The sequence below is a fragment of the Quercus robur genome, chromosome 2, assembly GCF_932294415.1.
Source record: "Quercus robur chromosome 2, dhQueRobu3.1, whole genome shotgun sequence".
NCBI lineage: Eukaryota > Viridiplantae > Streptophyta > Magnoliopsida > Fagales > Fagaceae > Quercus > Quercus robur.
The window spans coordinates 84,319,066-84,339,718 of NC_065535.1; positions in this window are offsets into that span (position 1 = coordinate 84,319,066).

The window sequence follows — 20,653 nt, forward strand, 5'->3', positions numbered from 1 at the left end:
TGTTTTTAAGGAATTAAGAATTGAGTCTTTTTACGTGGTGTCATGCTTTTTTGTCAAAGTTAATAGCAAACTTAACGTCGGATTACAAAGTAGAATAAGAGTTATTATTTATGATGCAAAATGTGTATTCCAAAATTTTATGGTGCAAAGTGTAATCAGGGGTATAGTTTAAGTGGTAAAGAGTAATTTCCCTTGATATATTTAACGTACACGCTAATGGTTTAAATCTCTCACTCCCAATTGATATATATATATATATATATATAGTAATTATTTAGTATTTTGATGGGTTTTAATAAACTCAATTATTAAATTTTTTACAAAAGTTTTGAAGTTTAACTAATGAAAATGTTTAGGGTTTAAACTTCCCCTCTCTTAACTATCAAAAAAAGAACAAGTGGATTGGATTTGAAACTTGCTTACACCAATACACCAAAAAGAAACTCAATTGTGTCTTAACCCATATGGAACAATTATCATGGAGCGGATATCATAAGTTCCACATTTTATCCTATCCAATGTTATGAATACCATTTCAGAACCCGTTTCGGTTTGTCCATTGGAATGAAATATTTTGGTACCAGCCAATTTCAGGTACCGTTTTGGAAACCATTTCGGGAATTACTGCTAAAATATATATTTATATATTATTATTGCTCTTATGTAAAATAATTAATTTAATATAGCTTTCTATTAAAATAAAGTGGGATTATTATTTTAAAAAAACATTTATTTTATGGTTTTTTTTTTTTTTTTTGTAAATAAAACTCACATTTTGGGTAATTGTACACAAGGGAGCTTCCAAGAAGCTTCCTACTATCTACTTTTTCCCATCTCCCGTGATTAGTAGACTATAACAGTATAACCTACTAATGCAGATTGCTAGTCTTTCAACTCTCTTCATCATTTCATGTCTAAGCTCCTTTCTCCACTCATTCTCATCTTCTTCATCTCCTTTTTTTTTTTTTTCCACAATTCACGTCATTTTTGCTTCATCAATTCATCTTGCTCTTCAATTTTATTTTCAACTTCTCTGTCATAGTTGAGAGGGTCAGATAGTGAGAAATTATAGAGAGACTAGAAGCTACAGGACGCCGATCAAGTTTAGGAAGGGAAAATAAGAAGCCAAAATCATACTGGCCGGAAAAATGAATTTCGGCTGAAATTGGCCGGAATTGACCGGAACACCCAGAATGGCCCGAAATTTAATCTGAGGTGGAATGAAGGGTATTACCATTCCCGTTTACACATTGGTATGAGATATTCCGGCCCTCTCGGCTGGAACGGAACGGAATCCATAACAATGATCCTATCTAGTAAAATAATATTTATTTAGTATTTTGGAAGCAATATTTTCTTCTAGCATGTAATAATAAATTTTATTAACTAAATTTATAATGAGACTCACCATTCTTATGAGAGAATAGGGTATTACTCCTACAATATCTAATATTTTTTCTTGAATCAAAATCTTCTAGATTTATTTGAGTAAATTATACTATGAACTAAGGAGCTTTTAAAATCTTATATATCCATTTTGTAATAAGTAGATTAGATTTTTTCACATCCTTAATAATTTATAGATGACGTGGCAAAATCCAATTCATGATTAGATAATATTTTAGAAAATCCATAGCAAAGTTATCCCAAGAACTCAAAAGGATACTAATTCATTTTTCTAATTTATATAATGGCTATATACAACATTATTGTTGTTTTTATGAGTTCCATATGCACATTGCATAAGAGAGAGGCGCTACTCCTTCATTTAAGCGGAATACAATGAGATACGTACCAAGCAATTAAAAAGTTACATCATATACTTCTTTTAGTAATTTGCTTTCGTTTATAGTAAAAACTAAAAAAGTTCACCTTACTTTTTTTTTTTCCCTTTCCATCAAGAATCAAGACTCTTATGGCTCAACAGTATCATCTAATACTCTTCATGTGAAAACACCTCCCATTTTTTGTAATTACTAATTAGAGGGGGAGAAAACTTTCCTATCCTTCAACCAAATTTGTTGTTGTCCACTATTCTCTAACTGCAATTAAAGCATTAAAAAAAAGTGAGAGTAAAATCCTACTATAACTATTAAAAAAACACGAAAAGAAAACAAAGAAAGTGAGAGCCTTGATCAATTTAATTGTACAAACTTCTAAAAATCCCCCTAAAAAGAGGTATTTGCAATGTTTTCATATTCACAAATGGTCTTCATCATCAAAAAATAATAAAAATAAATTAGTGTGGGTTATAGTTAACTCAATTGATAAAGTTGGGAAGATTGAATCTCAGATCTTTTATTCAACCATCAAATACTTTACCAATTGAGTTAACTGGAACTTACAACTAATTAGTGTCTTAGGCCTTTAGCCTAATGATAAAAAGCAATTATCATAAAGTAGACGACATAAATTCAAATCCTATGGTATCAATTAAAAATCTATATTCGATAATATATTTTTTATATATAAAACCGAAGACGTTTGACTTTTATTTGATTTCATAATATTTTGTCACATAAAATTTAGTACCGCATAATTTTACACATCATTTTCTATTATATATTTTTAATTGATTTTATATCTCATCCTATATTAAAAGGTAAAATAATTTGAGTAATACTATAGACACAAACTATTTTACAACATTTTTACAAACTGCTGATGTGGCAAATTCTTACTAGTTCTAATATGGGCCCATCATTAACATCACATTTTTACTTGCAATAACTATTTGGAAAATACTAAAGCCACATCAGCAATTTGTAAAAATGTTGTAAAATAGTTTGTATTTGTAGCATTACTCAAAAAATTTTACACATCATTTTTATTATATATTTTTAATTGATTTTTTATTTCATTGTATATTTAAACCCTTTATTAAAATGTAATCAAATAATATTTTCTCTAAACTATATAATATGTAATTCCATATATAAATACAATCATAATAAATACTCTTTTCATAATTATTAATTTTAATATTTTTTATAAAAGAAAATATATATATATATATATATATCATATTTGGTTAATTTTTATGGGTTATTGACTAATTAAATGATAAAGAGTTATCATCAGGAGCAGACGCCATAAGTTAAAACTCTCTAAAAAAAATGTCAATTAACTTTGTTGGTTTTTTTTTAAGACTATGTATTTTTTCTTGCTTTTTCCCGAATAATGCTAGAGATACAAAGTATTTTACAGAAAATTTGACAAGTTACTGATGTGGTGAATGATTATTAGGAAATGAAAAAGTGATATTAATGGTTGGCCTAAATGAAAACCAATAAGATGTTGGTCATATCAATATTTTGTAAAAATGTTGTAAAATAGTTTGTGTCTATAGCATTACTCTTTTTTCCCATTAAACAAAAGGTCAATTATCTCCATTTTTAAAGACTATTTTTTTTTCCACATTAAATGCTTGAGATTGAATTTCACTTTTATTAGGATTTGAATCATTTGGACGTTTATGTGTAATAAGGAATTATTACCATGTAACCCCTAGCTAGCACGTAGCATGTATAATTTAAAAATAAAATCATAAAGCCTTTATTTTTACTTAAAGAATTTGCCATTTCAATGAATATAATGCTTTAATAGTAATATTTTATTCTATAAATGCTTGTGGGGTGTGGAGAGCAAAGGTTGGGGTTTAAATCTCTAAGAGAAATTTTCACACACATATACACTTAAATTAGGCTAGAGTAGAAATTCTATCTTGTATAAAAAAAATTAAAAAAAAAAAAATCTCTATTAAAATGAAATCAAATCATATCTCTTTAAACAGTAGAATATAAAATTCCATATATAAATACAATCATAATAAATATCATTTTCATAATTATATAATTATTAATATTTTTAATATTTAAAAAAAGAAAAAATATATCATATTTGGTTAAACTTCATGGGTTATTGACTAATTAAATAAAAAGGTCAATTAACTTTGTCTAATTTGTTTTTTGTTTTTAATCTTTGTATTTTTTCTTGTTTTTTTCCCTAAACAAAGGTCAATTATCTCTATTAGTAAAGACTATTTTTTCCCCATTAAATGCTTGAGATTGAATTTCACTTTTATTAGGATTTGAATGTTTATGTGTAAGGAATTATTACCATGAAACACCTAGCTAGCACGTAGCATGTATAATTTAAAATTAAAATCATAAAGCCTTTATTTCCATTTAAAGAATTTTCCTTTTCAATGAATAATGCTTTAATAGTAATATTTCATTCTGCATTTAAAACCTTCTATTAAAATGTAATCAAATCATATTTTATGATTTTCTTTAAATAGTAGAATATATAATTCCATATATAAATACAATCATAATAAATATCATTTTCATAATTATATAATTATTAATATTTTTAATATTTAAAAAATGAAAAAATATATATCATATTTGGTTAAACTTCATGGGTTATTGACTAATTAAATAAATATGTCAATTAATTTTGTATAATTTGTTTTTTTTTTCTTGTTTTTTTTCCCTAAACAAAAGGTCAATTATCTCTGTTAGTAAAGACTATTTTTTTTCCCCATTAAATGCTTGAGATTGAATTTCACTTTTATTAGGATTTGAATCATCTGAATTTTTATGTGTAAGGAATTATTACCATGAAACACCTAGCTAGCACGTAGCATGTATAATTTAAAATTAAAATCATAAAGCCTTTATTTCCATTAATTTAAATAATTTTCCTTTTCAATGAATAATGCTTTAATAGTAATATTTCATTCTGTATTTAAAACCTTCTATTAAAACGTAAACAAATCATATTTTATGATTTTCTTTAAATAGTATAATATATAAATATAATCATAATAAATATCATTTTTGTAATTATATAATTATTAATATTTTTAATATTTAAAAAATGAAAAAATATATATCATATTTGGTTAAACTTCATGGGTTATTGACTAATTAAATAAAAAGGTCAATTAACTTTGTCTAATTTGGTTTTTTTTTTTAATCTTTGTATTTTTTTTTTCTTGTTTTTTTCCCTAAACAAGAAGTCAATTATCTCTGATAGTAAAGACTATTTTTCCCCATTAAATGCTTGAGAGTGAATTTCACTTTTATTAGGATTTGAATCATTTGAATGTTTATGTGTAAGGAATTATTACCATGAAACACCTAGCTAGCACGTAGCATGTATAATTTAAAATTAAAATCATAAAGCCTTTATTTCCATTTAAAGAATTTTCCTTTTCAATGAATAATGCTTTAATAGTAATATTTCATTATGTATTTAAAACCTTCTATTAAAATGTAATTAAATCATATTTTATGATTTTCATTAAATAGTAGAATATATAATTCCATATATAAATACAATCATAATAAATATCATTTTCGTAATTATCTAATTATTACTATTTTTAATATTAAAAAAATGAAAAAATGTATGTCATATTTGGTTAAACTTCCTGGGTGCTGTTAATGGAGAAATTAGTCTTCTAGTGGACCATGTCATTTGTCCACCATTCCATTAAAAAAATTTCATTTGTTTAAAATTGCTTAGTCAATAATTAGTTTCTATTTTAAAAAAATTTCTAGCTCAGCAATTTTAAACATGTGAGAGTCTTTCAGTGGAATAGTGGGCCACGTCACTTGTCCACCATGAGTATCTTATAATTTCTCCTATTAACGGGTGTTGTACAGCACCCGTTAATGTGATAAAATTTAAAATAAACTATTTACGTTTTTCTAGGAATATGGAAAAAATTGAATATGTATTAAATGTGTGTCAGTTTAGATGGAGTATTGAAAAAACCAAAGTACACATCTAACATAAACCACAACTGAAAAATAAAACTTTGCCAATTTCCTATGCAAGTGAGATTTATGATAGATTATAAATGAATCACAGCTAGTTCATTACCGACAACCGTTAACAAAGTCCTTAAATAAAAAGGTCAATTAACTTTGTCTAATTTGGTTTTTTTTTTTGTATTTTTTTTTTCTTGATTTTCTCCCTAAACAAAAGGTCAATTATCTCTGTTAGTAAAGACTTTTTTTCCCCATTAATAAATGCTTGAAATTGAATTTCACTTTTATTAGGATTTGAATCATTTGGACGTTTATGTGTAAGGAATTATTGCCATGTATCCCCTAGCTAGCACCTAGCATGTATAATTTAAAAATGAACTCATAAAGCCTTTATTGCCATTTAAAGAATTTGCCTTTTCAATGAATAATGCTTTAATGATAAAGGAACAGACTTTTCACCCAAAAAAAAAAATTGATAAAGGAACAGTAAAAAAAGGAAAAAAGAAAAAAAAGAGTTCTTATCACAGTAAAATGGTTCAATCTGATCAAATCAAAACTGAAAGTTTGTGAATGTTGTCCATTTAAATGGGGGGGGGGGGGGGGGGGGGGGGGGGTGTGGTAAAAGAAGAACCCTTTGTTGCAAAACCAAAAGTACCATCCAAAGAATTTGATCACAGTGGAATAGCAGCAACAAAAATTGATTATACTTTTTAAACAAACTGGAACAATTGAACAATCTTATGTGGTCCAGTGCCCATGGGTCCCAACACTCCTATACATGTTCCTATGTTGGTTTTAGATTTTTTACTGTTTCACCAGAGAAATGGCGGGCCCCACCCCGTTTTGGGAATCCGTGATCTCAGCGCGTGAGAAACACACACCAGAGTGCTCGAGTGTGGGGGGGGGGGGGAATAAGAATAAGACCACACAACCTCAACTTTTTTGTTTTTAAAACTTTAAAAACAGTGACTTTTTTTATAATTTAATTTTTAAGGTTAAAATGATAATTTAAACAAAGAAATTAAAGAGTGAAAAATTAAAACCCCTAAATGTGGAACAAAAATTTGGAACTCACATGGTGGCATGTGGGGGTGACCCCACGGTGTGAACGTGTGTGGGTTTTGACAGTACAGCCCGTTTTTCCCGGGACGGAGGTTGCTTTGTCGGGGTTGGTGTGGCGGACACTTCTATTTGTACGATGCTATGCTGGCCTCGCTGGCTGCTTATCCTTACTCACCTCTCAATACTAATCACAAACACACAAAAAACCTTTTTTCAAAAAAATAAAAATTATCACAAACACAAACAAAAACAAAAACACACGTGAGTGAGAGTGAGAGATAAAGGGGGGTGCGCATGTTTAGAGCACTACGCACCCTTTGGTCCATCTAGAGATGGAAAAATAAAGAGTTGTTGGAGGTTCTTGTTTTAGTTAGCTGGCAATCACTAATTTATCCCAATCTTTTCACTAACCTATGCTTTTATTGTTTTCTTTTGATTTGATATAATACATTGACATATGAATATAGTATTCATTCATCTCAAACATTAGCATTCATTATTCAAACTCCCTTTTCTTTTTCTTTTTGGGGGGTGGGGAGGGAGGGACTGAGGAAGGATTATATGATTTAATAATGAATAATGATAGGGACATAAAAATTTTCATAATCTTTTTTCACTATGTTTGATTAGCAAGGATTGGAGACAAAATTTTTAAATTTACAAGAATTCCCAAAAGCTAAAGTTTTTCGAATGACTAAAATGACAAGAATTAAAAAGTCTCAACATATGACATATCTCACATCTGGCAATATACAAGATTCCTATGCCTTCAGGGCGAAGCTATGATGAAGGGGCCCCCCAAAATTTGGAAATTTTTTAAAATATATATATATATATATATAATTATTTTAATGTTTTCAAAATTTAATCTATAAAAATAAGAGTTGGCCCTCCCAAATATTTGAATTAGTCCAATAATGCTCTTAAAAAAAATAATTGTTCTAATAGTTATAAAGATATAGCTTTATTTTTCACAATTCTATTTTTTATTATAAAATGTACTTTTATATCTGTCAAATATTTGATAAAGTTTGGTATTAAACATATTTGAATCTATCTTTTTTAACCCGTTATGTGGCGATTAACAAATTATTGACTCATTAAAAAAATCTTATTACTAAACTATACATGAGATATGTTTTTAGTTGCCACATAATAGGTTGGAGCAAATAGCTTCAAATATGTTTGGAGACTAATTTATTCCTCCTAGTTTTGGATCATTCATGTTTTTGAAAATTTCATTAGTTCAATTGAAAGATTTTTTACTTTCTTTAGTATAAAATTTGATAATTTGTATTTAAAATGAAATTTTCTAAGAATTTCACTATAAAAATGGAAAAAATGAATTTTATTTTATGAAAGATAGCTATCAAACATAATTTTGATTGAAAATGCAAAGTTTTTTTTTTTTGTTGGGTGTGTGTATATATATAACTTATCAAATAAAAAAGTGTGTATATATATGTGTGTATATATAATAAAAAAATGTGTGTATATATATATATATATATATGTATGTGGGGGTTGTCTTAATAAATATATTAGTGCCGCAACTTGGCCCCCCAAACAAAAATTCCTAGCTCCGCCCCTGTATGCCTTACCTAACAAGAGAGAAGTATGATCCCCTGTGAATTGGGGGTTGAAACCAGAACTATGTCTTACCATTAAACTATCATGGCTAAACCATTTCATGGTTCAGTTTAAATTTTACAAATCTAAAGTTGCACTAACTTTCATGTCATTCAAAATTTTAAATGATATTTATTGGTATTAAATTATAATTTTTATAGAACATGGCAAGTGGCTCAATGAGGATCAAAAAGTTGGAGAAATGAAGCTGATGTGATCATCCTTGTAAGATTAATTAAACCAGAAACAACGCACAGAATCGTGACAAGTAGCATTAATTTGGTAAGGCTCGAAGCAAGAAAAAGCGATTACAAAACCAACGACCATGATGGTGACAAGTGGCGCAAATCCAGTAAGGTCCGAGGCACCTAACACTTATAACAAAGACACATGGCTTTGATATGGTCAATTTGTGGTCGACATTTCAGCAAAGTTTGTTCGTCAACGGCTGAATGTTTTGATCTGGTTCGATTCAAGCAGTTCCAAGAATTTATTGGCACTAATTAATAATTTGACAAGTGTCCTTTCAGCCGACGAGAGAGCAACATATGGAAAGTGCAACTAACAATAAATGCTGAGGTCTCAAGTATAAATCGATGCTCATTGTACATAATAGACAGTGTAAACACACTAGAGAACTTATTGAGATCATTTCTGGAATCATTTGTAATTTCTTAGGAGGTCTTCTAGTTCTTAGGGATTAACGAAGAACTTATATGCTTGTAAGTGCTTTCCTTGTAACTTTGTGATCAAGTTTAATTAAGTTGGATTCATGTATTTAGTTGTAACTCATTTTTATCTTAATTGATTATAATTCGAATCAATATTTGTTAAGGTGATAAGTTTTGTTTGTTTAACATTATTTTCATATGGTCCTATAAGTGACAACATTTTTGTTATGGACTAATCATAAGCAGGGCGAGCCTTACCGCTAGGCCAATTAGGCAGTCACTTAAGATCCTCAAATTTTAATCAATAAAGATATTTCTATACCTATAAGAGTATTAATTTGACCCCAAATATTAGCTGTAGGGACTCAATTTGTAACGACCCCAAGATGATATTGGGTTCGTACGTTAAAGGCCCGAACAATATAATTTGTAGAGCGTGGGTGTTCAAGAACTAGATTAACTTCTTTAAAAGTAAAAAGATTCAACCTCACGTTTATAAATGGATTAGAGCCGATATAACAATCTGTTTTTCTTTGAAACAAATACAGTTCTTAGGTTTCTTAGCTTTTTTCTTGAGTGTTCTTTTTGTTTTTCTTTTTTTTTTGTTCTCTCCCTCCTCCTGCATGCTTTTCTTTCATGTTATATACCGCCCTCTTCATTCCATCTTCACCACACACGTGTAGGTTAGGTTCAAAGGGTCTCTTTCTGTCCCATCTAACACCTTCTGGAACCTCCTTCTAGCAGCTGTAAGACTGCTTCATCACTGTTCAGGTATCACTTCCACATTAATGCGGCCAGAGAGTTGGTTAAGGGGCAATTAATGCAGAGGCAGCTGTTGCCATAGATATTTGTTTACCTCCTCTTTCTCTTACCTTTGGTCCCTTATCCCACCTTTAGTGGTGACTTAGTTTCGAAGTGTGTTTGTAACAAGACGATGTCTTAGTCGTCTTCAGACTCATATTGCTGAGAAGGATTTTATCCTCGAACGAATACTAAACTCACCTTTTGTAATATTCACTCTTCTTTTCGTCTGGTTACCTCTTCAATCTGATATGGGTCTCCTCGGGTAGGTTTGCATCCTCGGATGGGTCACAGGCTCAATTAACTTGACTTTAATAATTTTAGTGAACGACCGGCCCCCACATTACCCAATAGATAAAAATTAATAAATAAATAATGTTATGGACACAACGAAATATTACAGTAATTTCACAATATTCCTAAATTAACATTGATGGTGAACTTAGAATTAAGCCAACTCCAAGCTCGTTCGTGAGAGTTGTCCATGTTAAGAAGGCAAGAATGGTCCTCCTTTATATAACTGGTCATCCATGTGCTTAAGGGTTGTCCATTAAGAAAACATTTGGACGACCCCAGACACTTAGGAAATTCCAAGTGTGTTTCTATATAAGAGTTAATGAATTGGACCATGCGTTCCTATTCCGAGACATGAGTGAAAATCAAGGTTCATTGTCACAACTTCTTACTAAGTACTTAACTTCCAATAATGATTATAGAAGATAAGATCAAATAGTCTAACTTCCATAGTGGTTGTAAAAGTTAACCCTGAACCTTTGGACCTCCTCAAAAATAGGAGAAGTTACTAGACAAATAACCGTTTTAAGTGTACACTATATAAACGCTCATTTACATCAAATGAAGGTAAGTTTTTCACAATTCCCAAAAAGTTGGAATTCCAAAATTTAAGAGAAACTAACTTAAGCATTAGAAAGTTCTTGGCCGGTACGCCCTGATCACTTTTGATCGTGTGTTTTCCTTTTTAGGCATTCCAAAAAGCTGTTAGATCATTGAAGCTCGGAGCATTCAGCCTACTGATTTTCTTCGCATCATCAAACATGTCAATTGTCAAATCACACATGAGCCTACTGATTGTTGTAAAATTATTGTGATATTTTATTGCATTATAGCATTAGTATTGGTGTAGGCATTTTGCTAAAATGCTAAATTTACCATCAAAATATAGCAAAAGTGGGCTGCATCAGTGGAGCAAAACCTCTTTTTTTTTTTTTTTTTTTTTTGCTGCTGAGCTACATTGCACAACCACAGCCATCTTTGGCTGTGCACTGTAGCTAAGATGGTAAAAAAAAAAATATTAAAAGATATATTATTTTATTGTGCTAGTAGTGGTGGTTGTTGTTTATTGTAGTAGACATATTATTTTATTGTGTTAAATGTCAATGTTGATGCTCTTATTAGCATTACTTAGAAGAAATTGTTTATCAAAAACAACGACCAAAAAGAAAAAAATTAACAAAGTGTAGGTGGACCACCGTCCACTCATTTCTTTAGTTTTTTTTTTTTTTTTTTTTTAAAATAAATTTTATCTTTATAGCTTTATATATATTCTAGTTATTAACAAAATAAATAAATAAATAAATGTGGTGAAAATTTTATCGTACGATTACCTTGTCATATATTGTTGTGTATATAGTATATATACTTATAAGGCATTCTAGAAACTGTCTCAATAGCAGTAAGAGTGTAAGACTCCCTTTTTATATGAAGAAAACATATGAGTTCATTCTCATTAAAAATAAATAAATATGAGTTAATGGGTATTAAATTTTTATAATAAATTTATTGTAACAACAAATTTATTGTATATTTATACATTTATTTATATTTTAGGCTAAAATGCAAAACTGGCCCTTTAAATTTCTTCAAATTTCATTAAGATTTTTTTAGATTTCATTTCAATTCTCTAACTCTAATTTTTCATTCATTTTAGTTCTCTAACTTTCAAATTTATTCAATTAAGGGTTTTCCATCATCTTTTGTTAGATATTGTGGTTAATTTTTCTTCAAATTTTTTAAATTAAAAAAATTCAACTAATGATTGAAAAATATTTTTCGATTTTTTTTTTCCAAAATTTTTTAATAAAAGTTGACAAAAAAAACCTTAATTAAATAAATTTGAAACTTAGGCAACTAAAATAAATGAAAGTAAAATTAAAGGACTGAAATGAAATCTGAAAAAATTTAGAGGGCCGGTTTCGTATTTTAACCTATATTTTATTATAAAAATTCACCAACACATAAAGTATACGTATCTTATCATTTATACATCATTACACACACACACACACACACACACACAAAACTGGTCTACCTGTAGGGGTGCCAATGTTCAACCCAACCCGTGAACATGGCACGAACTCGACACGGGTTTTTTCGGGTTAGAGTTGGACCTTAATGGGTTTGGGTCATAAACGGGTCGACCCGAAAGCGATATGATAAGAAACGTGTCATAAACGGGTCAACCCACGTAACCCGCAATAGATACGTTTGACACGCCAATTTATTTGTGTCAACTTGAAATGACCCACTTAACACAACCCGTTTAACTCATATAACATATAAATATTTATTTTATTTTAGATTTGTCAAATACCTTTTATATCCAACATATATTTTAAATTTAAAAAGAAATGTGAGTAATTACAAAAATTTATAAGGGATATAATTGGAAATTGAAACTTTACAGACCTTAGAACTATTAATACTTTTTTTTTTTTTTGGCATAGAAATTGGACGAGCTTGTGGAAGATGTTATGAATATGGACATCAACAAAGAATCTATGGATGATAATTGTGTTCATAGTCAGGATTAGTCTACTATTTGCTCAAATTCTTTCAATATTGATACTTAGCATTTGGCGAGTTCCAATGATATTATATTTTTGTTGAACTATGTTATTTTATTTTTGTTAAACTTTGTTATTTTGAACTTGGGTTGAAGTGTATGCACTTCTTTTGAAGTGTAAAAAACTTATTTTCTAGATGAATGTTATATTTTTGTTGAACTATATTATTTTGAATGTGGATTGAAGACTTGAAGTGTATACACTGCCTTTTGAGATGTAAAAAAAATATATTTCTAGATGGATGTTATATTTAATACTATACAAGTTGAAATGAGTTGTGTTACATTCGTGTCAATCAACACGACTCGTTTATTAAGCGTGTCAAATGGGTTGGGTTAGATCAACCCGCCTTATTAACAGGTCGGATTAAGGTTAAAAGATCATGACACGATTATTAAATGGGTTGGGTTAAGGTTGAGCCATTTAGTCGAATATCCCTACCTCAACAAGACACAATATAAACCCGATACGTTAACCCAAATTGACACACTATCTACCGGCATGGTTTTCTTCTTTAAAACAACAAATCAACTATTAAGTTTCCTATTCATGCTTTATTTTCTTCACCTACCGAATTCGTTTGCTTTCAAATCTTTTTAATTTTGTCAAATCAAACTTCAATTGGTCTAACTATATTGTCAAATCACGTCTCAATTATGGACCACACCACACGTTAGATGATCATATAAAAAGGCAAATATAAATGAAAATTTAGTTGACGGTGGAATTAGGGCGTAGGCAGGTAGAAACCTTTGTTTGATCTGCTTTTTTTTTTTTTTTTTTTTTTTTTTTATTAATTAGTTAAAACAATGGATGAAGAGGATTTTGAAAGTTTTTGGATTTTGATGATGTGATTTTTGTTTTCCTAGTCATTGTTGGAATATTTTGGAGGCTACATTACAAGAGTTAGTTCCTTCTTATTACTCAACCTTGAATGAATGATGAATATAGAATTTTGTGTAAGTCTTTTGATACGTCACTATTGGTTTGTCTGAATTGAGAATAAGCTAATTTTAGATCAATTATACTCTAATCTCGCTCCCTTCTCTTAATCCAAATAGCCCATAAAAGATTTGTATTAATTGAAATCATTAGCATTTTAAATTTGGTGAGAGATTATTGATATTCTTCACCTTGCATGGTAAACTACTCTTATTGGTCTTGCATAACCTGCAATGTGTGGTTTAGGAAATAAGTTTTGTAAATTCCTCTTCATATGATCTTTGACAAGAAGAAGAATATTTAAATTCCAACCTTTAGGAAATATTAATGAAACTTATATGAATTACTTGAATGCATGCAAGACAAAAATGAATTTCCGACCAAGAAAAGGAACTATCACTAATTCTGTTAAAATGATAAACTTAAACTTTTTCTGAAAATGGTTATAAGAAGTTATAAATTATAGCAATGAGTTTAGTCTCTATTTCAACGACATATCAAAATTTTCACAAATTTTTTACAATTATCGATATGACCTGTTGGTTGCCATGATTGATACATAATAAAATTTGTATTAATATATGGTGAATCTAATTTAACAAGTTGTGAATAATTTATGTCTTTAGTATTATTGTAACAATTGATACATTCATCGTGTATACACTTATATAAATAAATAAATAAAATCAAAGCTAGTTAATGAAAATCAATAGAAATGCAAAGGTAATCTCTTTATAATAATAATAAAAAATGCAAAAGTAACACTTCTCGACAATTTTAATTCACTCCCAAAAATTGAACAAGATAGCATTTTTCTCTTCCTTTAGTTAGAAAAAATTTTAGCTTCAAATCAATTTAGAGTTATTTTCTTCTAACCTACTATATGGTGATTGACAATGCAATTCATGTATAATTTTAGTTATGTAACTCTTTTAATGAGTCATATTAATTATTTGAATAATATACATAGATAGTTTTAAAAATCGTCACATAGCAAGTTGAAAAAAATAGGGGTGAGGTTTGGGTTCAGTGTCCAATTGCATTGGGCCTGTTGAGATTATAATATGTGTCCACTTTTGAACATATGTCATCATCTTAACAGATTCAGTGTACTAGATACAGTAGACCTAAGCCTCATCCAAAAAATGGTTCTAAGTTAGTTTAGAGCTCTTCTCAAAAAAGAAAAAAGTCAGTTTAGAGCTAAAATTTCTTCCATTATTATTTATATATGAGTTGTATTAATATATAACTTAAGAACATATATTAACTGAAAAAGTAACTGCCTTTTTAAGAAATTTTTTTAATGAAAAAAACGAGAGAGAGAATAAAATTTTTTGACCATTTTTTAATTTTTTTATAAGAAGTGTACTAAAATAGATTAATCGAACCCTTTATATATATTAGTCTCTTATCATGTAACCAATTCAAAGGCTTATTTCTCATACAATCTTTCAATAGTATTGATGAAATTAAGAAAATGAGAGTATAATATTATATACCTTTGATAGTATTTCAAAGTTTTCGATTGTCCTTCTGACAAGAATATGAACAATTGAACATAACTAGTGTGGGAAAACTGAAAAAGCAAACCATTCCAGTCTGGAACAGTTTGCACGTGTAGGCGGCTAGGGACAAATGCATGGAAATGTATGTACTCTTTTGTCAGTATATCACTGACTCTATCTACTACTGTGTACAACTACAAACACACATGCCCGACACGACGGGACGGCGTTTGTCGATTTGATTGAACCCAGAACATTGTCTTTCCCATTCCCAATTAGTATCACCCTACAATGCTCCTTCACTTTCTACCATTTTCTTTTCTTTTCTTTTTTCTTTTCGTTCAAGTTTCTACTTTTTTTTTTTTTTTTTTTTTTTTTCATTTACAGCCTAGTGTAGAATTATTTTAAGGTAAATGTTGGGATCAGCAAATTAAAATGATATAATTTTGTATCATAACTCACCACATGATGAATTATAATTAAGAAAAGTATATTTTTATATGATTCACAAACATTCTTTTAATAGTTACAAATCGCTATTATGACATAAAGTTATACAATTTTTTATGACCCAGTACAATTCTTATTTTAAGGCAAGAACATTGACGAGGGTAGGCTAGTGTTTGTCTAATTGTCTTCCTATTTACAAACAATTAAGAAAGTACCAGTATAAATTTATATATGTTCATTGAAACATGGGACGTGCATGTTTGATTAATCAAGAGTTGACTATTGTATTACGGAAGTCGCACCTATATATATATATTCAACGATTATTAGAGAAAGCTTTTAAATTAACACTGTTTTTTGCAAAAGCTGCGAAGGAGAAATGAGAAATGACTGCGTATTATATTAGAGAAATGAATAATGAGAAATGACTGCGTATTATATCTGCATCAACTAAAATTGAATTCCATTCAATTCAAAGTTTTCAAACTGGAGATTGCGACAGGCTTCGGTTTAATTTAACGCGCATGTACGGTGCAGAAAGTTAATGGCATAAGCATAATGATAATGTAGTAGGAGTGTAGGACAGTATTGGACACTTAGGGTATCTAAAAATTTAGATACAACGTAGAACTAAAAATATTATAATAAAATAATTTTTAAATATGTGAATAGTACTGTAAAATCTATTTTTAAAGAGGATTTTGTTGAAAAAAAAAAAGTTTTTGAGTCTCATGAATAGTGCACAAAATCCACTAAAAATGTAAAACTCTCTTCTCCAAAAAAAAAAAAAAAAAAGGTGAAACGTAGACATCGAATGTCAAACGTTGTATCTAAACAAATACTTAATTTGGTCGAAGCTACACACATATATATATATATATATATATACACTATATTTTTTTTTCAAATTTCAAAGATAAAATTGATGTAAACTAGCACAAAATAATTGGGACAAATGCCTTCACACCTAAACCCCGGCTGTAATTCACTGTTGTAGCTAAGCGCGTGTGTGTATATATAGGTTCAGTAAATATTGTTTACTTGTTGTTTTGTCTAGTCTTGTTTCTGTTTGAGTTATTTTGTTGTTATTTGTGCTAATTTTTATTTTGTTGTTATTTAAGCCATTTTTTTATTATTTAAGCAGTTAAGGATTATGTTTTGGGACTAGAATTATTTTGGAGTAATGTTATGTTCTCAACATTTTCATAGTAAATATTATGCAACAAGATGTTATTGGTGGGTAAAAAAGTTATGTCAGTATTGGACCCAAATTAAAATCAATTTCATCTTACCACAAAAGATTTGTTATAAAATTATTGTGAAAATATTGTGGATATAGCATTGCTCTTATTGTTGTAGTCCAATTTTTTGTGATTCTCAAGTCAGGGTATATATAAGAGAAACTTTTACATCTAAGAGAGTGAGTTTGCGTGGATGCATGAGTTGGTTTTGGTTTTTTCCTTACTAGTAGTGTTTGATTAAAAGGAGGTAGTTTAGCCCTAACTACAAGAGGAAAGGGCTTTGCTAAATAGGGTGGTGTAGACGTCCCATTTTACAACCACCATTTAATGCATCATTGACAGAGTTATAGTTTCATAGCATAATAGAAAATTTATAATTTTGACCGTTTGATCTGTGATGCCCCAATTTGATTGATTGTGTGATGTGTATGAGTGTGTGATGAGTCCCACATCAGACATTTACTGGATAGATCTGGACTTTATTAACAATTATAAGAAACCTCAATTAATTATGACTAGTTCTTTTAAGGTATAGCGCAGACGTAGTTAACACTTTTCCTTATGTCATTATATGATCTTTCAATATTTTATTAAAGAAAAATCTAGAAATTATAACGATCAAAACAATATATTGTGTTGTAATTGGATCTTAGAAATTAAAATTTATAGCTTAATTAAGATTCAACGGTTAATGTACTTTCTAATAGTTAGAGCCAAACACATGCAAGATGCAACTATGATTAATTAATTATGTGTCATAGTTGTATTCAGGCATGTAAAAAATAATGGTGAAGATGCATGCATCTAATTAAGAGTCAAATCTGTTAGGAAGTTTAATGGATTTAATTAACTATTTAATCATTCTAATTAATTAAAAGTGTTTGAAGTTAATAAACTTTCCCTAATGGAAATAGTAAGTCCCAAAGTTAGATGGAACTCTTAAAAATGACCACACAAAAAAAAAAAAAAAAAAAGGTCAACAGTCATAAAAATTAGAAATAGGGCACAAAATATGGAACTTGAGTCCAAGTGTCTATTCGACACTTGACTTCAGGTTACCCTAAAATTCAAACGTTCTCCTTTTTCTTTTTTCTTTTTTTTCTTTTTTTCTTTTTTTCTTTTTTTTTTTTTATTTATAGGGTATAGTTACGACTTAAGACTCTTTTAAGTTACTACTCCAAATATTTATGTCTTGGAGAATCCCAAACCAATTCCAACTCTCTAACCCTTTTTTACTTTTTTTTTTTTTTTAATTATCTTTTTTCAGTTTATAGGGCATAGTTACGACTTGCGACTCTTTTGAGTTACTACTCCAAAAATTTATATCTTGGAGAATCCCAAACCAATTCCAACTCTGAACTCTCTAACCTAGGCTAACCTCTTTGTATAAATAGAGAAGACCTCTTCATTTGCAAAGCACACAAAGAAGTATTTGTAAGGGTTTTTAGAAAAGAGCCATTAGATGACTACTAATCATTTCTAGTACGGACCATGTTACTCTAACCTCTCTAAAAGCTCAAGCTTAGTCTATGACTTTCCTAGCATAAACTTGACTCAAAACTAGCCTTTGATCCATTACATACCCAAATCATCAAAAATACATCATTGTTCTATACAAACGGAGAAATGTTATGTCCACAATATTTTTATAACAATTATAAGTGACAAGTTGTTACTAGTTGTTATTCATGGATAAAAAAGTAGTTTTAATAGTAGGTTCAAATGAGAATCAATAACAACTTACCATTTATAATTTGTTGTGAAAATGTTGTGATTTTTGTGAATGTTATACAAATATCAAAGAGATTCTACCCAAGCTACCCATCCAATCCAATCCAATCAAAAGAGGTGTTGCCCAAGCTTTGATCCAAATTCCAACCAATCCAAACTAAAGAGTTGAACCATCCATGCATTTGAAAAAGTAAGCTAACTACAATATAAAAAGTGTTTTTTTTTTTTTTTTTTTAAAAAAAAAAAAAAGCTAAAATATGGTTAAAATTTTAAGTTGGTTGTTGGAGATCATACTCATGCAATTAATGCGACATGCTTTTAAGGAGATAAAAGTGGTGATGTGAATAATGACGAAAATTTGGCGGGCTGAAAAGTAAGAAAACTTACTCGTCAAACATCATAAAGCATGCATCATTCGTTGAAACCATGGGTTCTAACTTCTAGTCCATAAAACATGCCTTTAAAGAAACATTTGAAACATGGGTTCTAACTTCTAATCCAAAAAACATGCCTTTAAAAAAACATGAGTTTGAGTTGCAAGTTTCGTTGAAACATGGGTTCCTCATCACACCCCTTAACCTTATTCTCCAAGTTTCGTCTTCCTCTCCTACCAAACAACTTCTCTCTTGAGTTGGTAGCCTCTTGCACGACATCGTTTTGTTTTTCAATATTGGGCTTGAAGGCCCAACGTCTTACAGTTTTAACCATTAAAACCATTGGCATTTGGAAGCCCAAAACCATGTAGTCTCGTCCATTTTTAAGGTCCACCGGGTGTGGCCCAAAAAAAGAGACCGAAACAATAATTGAGGAACGAATACTATTAACTTGACATGAATTATATAGTTCGTGTTTATTTTTAAATAATACTTATCAAGCAATAAGATCTTTTACAAGAAATATGTCAAGAATGTTTTCAACTGAATTTTCAAAGTTGGAGGCAAAATTGACAAATTATATTTTAGGAACTAATTTGACAATTGAAATAAAAGTGAATGGACTGAATTAAATTTTAGCCTAAAATATATGTATGTATGTTACATATGCCTTTCATAATTATGAAAGGATCTTATGATGCTGGAATCTAATGACTTAAGTTTACCATAGGATTTAGTCAAAGGATGAAATTCATGCCGACAAAAAGGTATAAGATGGAAGCAACAACAAACTGTCAAACTCTATATATAGCTATTTTTGCTAAATCGCTGGGGATGACAAACATGACTTGTCAGCTTTTTTTTCTTTTTCTTTTTCTTTCTTTGAAGCTCAGTATTCTGCATTAAAGACAGAAACAAACAACTACTTAAGAAACTATCAAATTTATAAAAATATTTAAAAAAAAAAAAAAAAAACCTACCTAAACATGAGCCACAAATTAAAGATGCTACTGAAAATGAACGGTAAGGTAAATGATAGAAGATCATTGATTAATTACAAATTACAATGGAGTTGCGATTGTTTTACCTTAATCAAATTACAATTTTCACTTATCCCCCTCCATTTTCAAGATTACTTAATTACATTTTTTTTTTCACTATCAATTATCAAATCAAATATCACACAAGCCACCGGTTTAAAAGTAGTTAATATTAAAACAATAATACTACAAATATAACCATTTTCACACCTAATTTTATAATTTATTGACTTGTGTGATTGTGAGTAATTAAAGAAAAGTGATAAGTCGTACAAGTTAATAGTGAATAGAAAAATACTGATAAATCACAGTTGCAAATGTTGACAAGTTATGAAATTAAGTGTACGGCTGGAATGTCCAAAATTATTCTTTTTAAAAATCAGACAAAAACCCTAGACTCAAGTCCACGTCCTTGGCTCCCCACCCTAAAACCTAGCCCAAGCTGTCCCCCATCTCAACTTTCCAGTTATATATGTTAGCAACAACATAAAAGACTGCACCTCTTGAAATAGTCAAGTAGGGCAGCCACTGGGCTAGAAAATTGGAGGGACAAATAAGTG